General features: G+C 32.3%; 1 protein-coding gene across 1 annotated transcript in view; it reads right to left on the bottom strand.

Annotated features, from left to right (window-relative positions):
* The window catches only part of LOC143024356 (histone-lysine N-methyltransferase SETMAR-like), a 213,640-nt gene that overhangs the window by 28,597 nt on the left and 175,043 nt on the right, over nucleotides 1-10,000 (bottom strand). The gene's annotated exons all lie outside the window — the stretch shown is intronic.

Consider the following 10,000-nt stretch of genomic DNA (forward strand, 5'->3'; position numbering starts at 1 on the left):
AATTCATGACTCATGCTGACGACCGATCACGCTTGAGTTGTTCGGCTCGCTGAGGATGACTACTTCTTGGAGGTCGCCGTCGTTATCATCGTCATCTTAGTCATCTTCCTCGTTATCATCTTCGCCACCAGAGAGAGAGAGAGAGAGAGAGAGAGAGAGAGAGAGAGAGAGAGAGAGAGAGAGAGAGAGAGAGAGAGAGAGAGAGAGAGAGGGTACAGGAGAGAAAGTGAGCCAGAAAGAGAGTGGGCATGAGAATTGCAGTGCCAAAATGGCACCACTGCCGCTAAATTATGTAGTGCCACCGTGGCATCTATTATCTATTATTCGCGAGTGGACGTTAATCTCACCTCTGCTATAACAAGAATATGTGTAGCGTCACACTCGGCAACTACAATAGATTTATCAATGAATTGATGTATAGCACGCCTTCATAAAATCGTGTTTGATCAAAAGCACCAAGTCTGATGATGACAACTATTCAAATAAATCTATATGATGGTTATTTGGGAACTCCGATATTATGTCTAATTATTCTAGTAGTAATCGCTGCCATCACCCAAAAAACTCCAATAACATAAATGTAAATTGACCATGTGGTAATTTTTGAACAAACATGATTATTTCATTCTCACCCTTTAAGGCAGTTTTAATGTTGATTATGGTCGTACTCTCCAGGTTGGGTGATTAAGGATTATTTCAACTTTTCAATCATATAATTTACTTATCTATGCCGTACAGTTAATTAAATTTAATACAAATAAAATAAAATATATATATATAATATTCACTATTACAGTAGACACATTTGATTTATACTATTGGAAATGAACTAAAACTCGTCCTGGATGATTATTTATGTAACAATGATGTACTAGAGAGGTAGCGTGTTAGGGGGATTCAACGCCTTAATGGTGCAGTTAGGAGGCATGGGTATTACAGTCTAACCGACTGGCCACCTATCCAAAGTTTACTTCACCTACGCCTAACCTAACATAAATACTAAAATCTTATACTTTATCTTTGGGAGAGAGCCCTCTTGACCACAATCCCCTTCGCAATTGTATTATATGCCTTTAGCCTATGACAAATATTTTTTTCTGTTACTAACACTACGTTTGATATTCGTGTATGTGTTTCTGTTTGGTGTCTGTTTACATTCCCTTTTCCGTCTAGTAGGGAAGAGGGGATTTGGGTTAGCACTTTTTCACTTGAGTTATTTATCTTATACATAATATTTTAACATTTCCAATCCTGACAAATTATTTTCAAGGATTTGGAACTGAAAACATACCTGGTAGGGAGGAGGGGATCTGAGTTGGCACTGATTTCAGCCCCACCCATGATACCTCACAGTGTCCCTGAGCGTTCGTACCTCTGTGGTAAAACTCAGAGTAACACTTCGTTCTATAAGTCAAGGTTCCGTTTCCTTGTTTCTTGATGTAACATTTATGTATCATAAATCCCCCAAATTATCCCTCTAATGGAATCCTAAACTGGAGGTTGGGAATTTTTCTCCTCACAAATCTAAGGTTCATAGTCTTGTTTACACACGAATACGTTCTAATGACGTCACGGCGGAGTGGAATATGAGTTTACCCACAATGCCTAGTTTGTAAAATCTTCTAGAAGAATGTAAATAAACGAAAATAATAATTCCTGGCCTAACAGAATAAATCAATAAAATAAACAGATAAATAAATAAATAAATAAATTAATAAATAGAATTAACAATCAAGTAAATAAAGCAGAATAAAATCAAAACCCATTCGGTCACATGCATATAAGCCTTCCACCACAGCTGGTCTTAATGACTTCGACACAATAGTTGCTGTCTCCCCGTCTCCACCCCCCAAGCAGACAATACATCATCGATGAGACCTCCACTAGGAAGGACTTCAAGGTGCACGTCCTCCCCAACATCTAATATATTTTTTAATTCAATACATTAACCGTTACATGCACAGTGCAAGGTGGATAAGGACGATATTTCTTTTTGGAAGTTGGATTCTCGTCAATTACTATGAGTTCGTTTGAGCAAAAACGACTTTGGTTACAATCTTTCTTTTTTCGAATCTCCAAATGTCGACTAACCTGTGCGTCATATATTGAGAAACCGAATGATAAATTAAGAGAATTGAAAACAGTGCAATGTTGAAACAGTGCAATGTTGAAATATTCTAAGGAAAGTCGAGATAATAATAATAATAATAATAATGATAATAATAATAATAATAATAATAATAATAATAATAATAATAATAGTAATAATAATAATAGTAATAATAATAATAATAATGATAATGATAATGATAATGATAATGATGATAATGATTATTGATAATAATAATAAGAGTAATAGTGATAATAATTAATGATGATAATAATAATAATAATAATAATAATAATAATGATAATAATAATTAATTAATTAATAATAATAATAATAATAATAATTAATGATAATAATAATTATAATAATTATGATAATTAATAATTATAATAATAATTATTAATAATAATTATTATTAATAATTATGATAATGATTATAATTATAATTATAATAATAATATTACTAATAATAATAATAATAATCATGATTAGAATGATAATATTATTTATATTAATAATAACAATAATTATAATAATAACAATATGATAATAATAATTAATAATAGTAACTATTAATAATTATAATAATTAATAATTATAATTAATAATGGTAATAATAATTAATAATAATTAATAACAATGATAATGATAATCAATAATAATAATAACAATAATAATAATAATTAATAACAGTAATGATAATAATTAATGATATTCAATAAAAATAATAATAAAAAATAATAATTAATAATAATAATATAATAATAATAGTTGATAATAATGATTAATAATGATAATAATAATAATAATTAATAATAATAATTAATAATAACAATTAATAATAATAATTAATAATAATGATTAATAATAATAATAATAATAATAATAATAATAATAATAATAATAATAATAATAATAATAATAATAATAATAATAATAATAATAATAATAATAATAATAATAATAATAATAATAATAATAATAATAATAATAATAATAATAATAATAATGGTAGTAATAATGATAATGATGATGATGTACAGTATACTTGTGAGTACATAGTCTAGCGTTCACGTATGTCAGTCTTTTTAAATTCTACCACCTGATCTTCCTGTACGATCAGGGAAGCGTCACAAAGTGTCATAAAATCTTCTTTATGTCTTACTCAAGTCTTATAGGCTTTTCATCCATTCTGGCCAATACAATTCATTTTCTTGCCCATGTTCTGCGCGTTTGTACTTAGTTCGGACTTTCCCCCCGTTTTATGGCGCGCTGATGGAACTCTCGACTTTATCTTTCTTCTTTCCCTCTCTATCTCTTCTTTTTGTTTCTCAATGTTTTATTCTTGTTTTATTTACTTATTCATTTTTTACTTTGATTATTGTTATTATTTTATATTTTTATTTATTATTCATATAATTATCTATTTATTGTTATTGGTGTTTATCATTATCATTATTTTTTATTTAATCTTATTTGATTAATTCATTCATTTAAGTTCTTAAGTAATTACTTACTTATTAATGTATTCATATATACATATATATATACATATATATATACATATATAGATATATATATATATATATATTATACATATATATATATATTCATTTATCTATTTATTTATTTTCTTTGTTTTTGTTTTGCGGCGTGATCACACGATGGGTTGAAAATTAGAAAATTCCTTCATAATGGTTTCTGAAATGATTCCTCGTCAGTTTATGGTATCTGAAACTCTTCTCTGTCAGTTCATGGTGTCCAATTTCAACTTCTTTATACTCACCTGGACCAGTCAATTTTTTTTTATTTATTTATTCATTTATCTGTTCATTCATTTATTTATTCATTTATTTATTTTTAATTGTTTTACTTATTTTTCCCATATTCGTAACGCTATCCTCTTGTTTTCAGACAGCCAAAGTAAGTGGGTGCTATCAGTTTCTTGTATCTCACCGTCCAATGCTATTGTTGGACAAACGTCGAAACAGATGGACTTTTTCTAAAGTGGTTACCTTGCATTTATAAAACACACGTTCCCAGTGTTTTTATTGCACATGCGTATGTGCAATGTATGTATATGTATGTATATATATATATATATATATATATATATATATATATATATATATGTGTGTGTGTGTGTGTAAAATGGGTGGGAAGAGGAAAGACTGGAGTCTTATTCCGAGTTTTATTCTTGATTAGTTTCGCTATTCTATTGAAAAAGCTTGTAGCGAAACTAGTCAGAATGTCTCAACATATATATACTCATATATACATATATATATATATATATATATATATGTAATATATATCTATATATACATATATATATATATTTACATATATATATATGTATATACATTTATATATATATACATATATATATATATATATGTATATATATATTTATATATATATATATATATATATATATATATATATATATATTCTTGGCGTATATACATATATATATATATACATATTTATATATACATATATATATATATATATATATATATACACATACATACATATTTATATATAACTTAGAAACCACTATTTGAGTAGTAAATACTGGAAACGGGGAATCTTTATATTTCGATTGCAAACTGCAATCCTCTTCAGTAGATACAATTAAGAGAGAGTGTGCTGTTTAAGTAGCACCCTTAACAAAAGAAAGGGTTCGAATCCCGCCCAGGGCTGAAATAATTTCAGTATCGCTACGCTACGGGTCGTTACTCCAACTCTCGTGGGCGGGAAGTTGGTGTGTACGTGTGCGTGTAAGGTCACAGGATTACACATAGATCGGTTATATATGACCTCTGAGCTCTCTTCCGGGAGGGAAGTAGCTGTCGATTACGAGTCCACCACGTGATCCAAAGACCATGATGAACCACGCACATGGGAGGGTGTCATAAGGGTATTTTTTTATTATAATTATTTATGGGAATTAATTGGAAAAGACCAAATGTGTCTGAGGAATGTTAAGAAGTCCAGGGTTCCAAGGTTAGGTACAATATATATATAAAATAAAATAGATAAATAAATGAATAGATAAATAAATAAGTAAATAGATAAGTAGGTAAATGAATAAACAGATAAACAAACGAGGGAAACATATTAAAAAGAAACGGGACCTCACGAGTGCAAGTCCTTTTCTAAATGCAAGAGGGAGGTAAATATAATCAGGTAAATGCCTTATTATGTTAGAACACCCACATTTGCTCAAAGCTACACGAAATAAAACATTACTCGCTAGTGTTCTTCAGTTAATATCACTTCTCATTTATTTGTGAAATCTTATGGATATTCTAAAGTGGTGTTGATTGATGGTTTAATTAAGGTTTCATTTAAAACACTCGAGAACTTAATCCTGTTGTTAACCAGAAGTCGATTAATTCCTTCCTCCCCGCGGAGGAGAAATGTCAGTTAACATCTATGTTCACAGAGGTTTAGTCAGTTCCCATACGCTTGGTTAACCGCCATCCCCTCCAGACACTGATTACTATCTCATCTTCCAGCCTCCCTGGAATTACCTGGCTGAGCAGGGAGCTACCCGGCTGGCTGACATACTCACCTCTTCAGACACTTCCGTGGGAGACCCGTCCAGGTGTCAGTGGTACTTTTGCCCAGTGTTCTCGAAGTCTTCATTCTTTTCCTCCAGAAACCTCTCTCTTTCCTAACCCCTTCCCCTACCTTTTCCGCACCCATGGGTCCTTGTGGTTCTGAGCATTCTTTAAGAAATTTTCTTTGAATCTGTATAATAACAAAATCAACAGACAACATCTCTTTTCAATTCTGAATGTGAGTGAAGGCCATAGTATCAAGGCGTTAAATGTATGAACCAGAGAGTTCCTGTGATAATAAAAAGTACTGAAGATGTTGACGGTGCCCGTCGGAACTTGGTGGTGGGTTGCGGTTCTAGTGTGGGCTTTTATTGGTATCAAATTTCATTGGCCTTAATGTGATCCGGCCAATCATCTTTCAGTTCTCCTTCTGTAACTTTCCAGTGTTTTCCTTTCCATTCTTTTTTTTTGGTGGGTGGGTGGTAGCCTCTCACTTTCACCCTCTCAATGTTTTCCTTTCTACATATCTTTTGTTTGTATTTTTTTACGCCTCTGAGACCATCTTCCTTTATACTTTCACCACCTCTTCTTGTGATATTCAACACCAGGTACTGCACTTCTCGACAGCTGGTCGAGTGGGGGTGGTGGTATCCATACTTAAACACAATACCACGAAGTTCTTCCCTTGCACGCCAGTGGCGCCTCTGTCGAGTTGCAATGCCAAAAAGTGACGTCTGGAGACATTTTGGTTCATGGAGAGATCGAATGAACGAATAAATAAATAAATAAATAAATAAATAAATAAATAAATAGATAAATAAATGGACAAAAAATATAAAATTAAAGAGGGGTGGATATTTTCTGTCCAGTAGTATGACTCAATATGTTTTGTTTTGACCAACTCCAGTCGTTTTTTATTAAGTTTGCAGTCACCTTAAGTCTGAAAACAAATGACACTTATATTTCGCGTTCGGCCAAGACGCGAAAATTAAGTTGTCCGAAGTGTGTAATAAGCGGGAAAACTGTAATTAGCTCTGACTGCATATTAGGCTGTTCTCCAACATAGACACCCACCGAATTCTTAACGAGGTGATGTGTTGCCAGTCAGCTTTAATCACCCAAGCAGCGTTCATGCAGCAGATGGCGTCTTCTTCCCACTGGGATGCAACTGACGGTCTTCGGAGGGTGCGACGCTATCTTCCACTTGGGTGCGTTCGAGTTTTTCTTAATTTTTTTCTTTTTTTTTTGCGAAAGAAGAAAAAATATATGGAATTTTTTGCTCTCGCAGCAGCATATGCAGTACCTAGCATATGCTACAGCCACTACATCAAGTTTGTTTTATGCTTAATGGTTTATACCTTGTGCTTAATGCTTTTATTCTTTATGTTTTTTACTTTTATGCTATGCCCTGTGAAGTTTGATTTATGCTTTATGCTATATGCTATGTGCATTGTTTTGTGCTTCATGTTTTGTGCTGTATGATTTTTGTTTTGTTACGTGCTCAGTCGCACATCACACGTCACACGCAACGTGAAACGTCACATGTGTATTGCATCGCATCACGCGTCAAATCAAGTATGACGTCACGCGCAATGTGACGTCACATGTTACGTGATGTCATATTTGCGTCATACATTACGTCACGCGTCACCCCAACGTAACATGCAATACTGTAGCGTTACGTAATATGTACAACTTGCTGCTAACGGTAATGTTTTTATCTATTTGTTAATTTAGTAATTTATTGATTTATTCATTCGTTTATAAATTTTATTGTTGTTGTGAAAGGCACGAAGAGAAATCAAAACAAAAACAATTAAGCAAATTTATGACAAAAGATGAAAATCTATTTCGGATATTTTTATAATTTATGGCAGAGGAAGAGTATAATGATGATATACGAATAGCATCATCCTGTGTCAGGCTGGAAAAGTTACCAGTTGTATATTTATATATATATATATATATATATATATATATATATATATATATATATATATATATATATATATATATATGTATATATACACAAATAAACTACACACACATACATATATGTGAGAATAAACACCTGGTGAGATCGAAACCTTTATTGGTACTACGTTTCGCTTGTTACAGCTTTTTCAAGTACTTGAAAAAGCTGTAACAAGCGAAACGTAGTACTAATAAAGGTTTCGATCTCACAAGGTGTTTATTCTCACAGTCTTGTCGGCTTTTGCCATTGTGATTCACATATATATATACATACATATATATGTATATATACATATATATATATATATATATATATAAATATATATATATATGTATGTATGTATGTATATATATATATATATATATATATATATGTATATGTATATACCGGTATATATGTATATATATGTATATGTGTATATATATGTATATACCGGTATATATGTTTATATATATGTATGTATATGTGTATACATATGTATATACCGGTATATATGTATATACGTACATGTGTGTATATATATGTATATATATACTGTATATATATATATATATATATATTATATATATATATATATATATATATATATATATATATATATGTATATATATGTATATTGATAAGTATTTTAGACAAATTATTTGATGATGGAGAACATAAACACAGGGGAAGGCTCGGAACCCTAAAACACTCTAACGTTTCGTTCGCGTAGAACTTCTGAAGAAGTTCTACGCCAATCCGAGAGTTGACACCTTGACGTGGTGGATAGGCTTGAGAATCTTGATGATTACAAAAACTATGTCGATAGAGAGAAAATCTCTGCAGGGTCACCCATATCGAACAGGTTTTGTAAGAAAAACCAGACAAAAAGCAACTCGCATACACAGTCGCAGGACTCACTGGCACGTCCCTGATGGGGAACAGGGAAATTCCCCATAGATATATGGGGTACCATCATAATGACGGCGTGGACCATTGGGCACCCTATAGATATATAGGGCTTCACCGAATATAATGAATAAGGTGACACCAGAGAAATATCTCACCAGAAACTAGTTGGCAGGGAGGTGAGATTACTGCCAAAAAAGCCCTTCATAGCAACCATGAAAATTACAAACAAAACAAAACCGGGCGTTCCTGTTGGATCATCGTCTCCTAAAGGTCCAACCGCATTGCCTCATGTGCTTACGGGCAGTGTGCCACCGAATGTGAGTAAGCACTGTCCAAGCAGATCCAAGCCTTGGACATTAAACAGCATGAAGAAAATGAAGATCTATACTTACAACGTAAGAACTCTCTCAGAAGACCACAGGCTGGAGAGTCTAATGGAAGAACTAGACAACATCAAGTGGGACATCGTAGGACTGAGCGAAGTCCGAAGAACGGAAGAAAAGCTGATACAATTATAAGATTGTTATCACCTGTTCTACTATAGAGGTAAGGACAAAGAAAGATCTAGTGGAGTAGGATTCTTGATCAACCGAGAAGTTGCTGGTAACGTAGTCAAGTTCAGTAGTTTATCAGACAGGGTAGCTTGGATTGTGATTAGGCTATGTAAAAGGTACACTCTAAAAATAGTTCAGGTTTATGCACCAACTTCACAGAGTACAGACGATGAAATTGAATCCTTCTATGATGATTTAAGTCAGGTAATGGATCAAGAAAAAAGTAAGTACACGTTGGTAATAGGCGACTTCAATGCTAAAGTTGGAATGAAGATGGGAGACGAGTCGTGCATTGGGAAGTTTGGAGTAGGCGAAAGAAATGACAGAGGCGAGATGTTAGTCAATTTTGCAGAGAACTACAACATGAGGATAATGAACACTTTCTTCCAAAAGCACGTAGGTCGTAAATGAACCTGGAGAAGTCCAAATGGAATAACAAAGAACGAAGAAGACTTCATATTAGGAGATGAGAGCAAGAGGATTAGCAATGCTACGGTCATAAATAAAGTCAACATAGGTAGTGATCATCGAATGGTAGGTCGCACAGCTAAATTCAATTTCAAAGCCGAGAGAAATAGACTAGTTTAAAAAAAAAAAAATCAGCCTAGCAAAGGTTAAGGATAATAAGAAGGAACTTCAGTTAGAAATTAAAAATAGATTCGAAGCTCTAAGAACTAACAAGGATACAGTCGAGGATATGAATTTGAATTTAGTGAATATCATTAGGGAATCGGCAGAGAAAGTAGGAAGTACAAAAAGTATTAGAAAAACAAATATTCCAAAGCTACAAATGACCTAATTAAAAGAAGGAGGACAGTGCAGATCAAAAGCAGTAGAGACGAAATAGAAAGAGTCGAACTAAATAAACTAATCAACAAAAGACAGAGATCAGAGAAAAGAA

Source organism: Oratosquilla oratoria, chromosome 4, assembly GCF_046742065.1.
Source record: "Oratosquilla oratoria isolate Oo_2021 chromosome 4, ASM4674206v1, whole genome shotgun sequence".
In the NCBI taxonomy this organism is placed as follows: Eukaryota; Metazoa; Arthropoda; class Malacostraca; order Stomatopoda; family Squillidae; genus Oratosquilla; species Oratosquilla oratoria.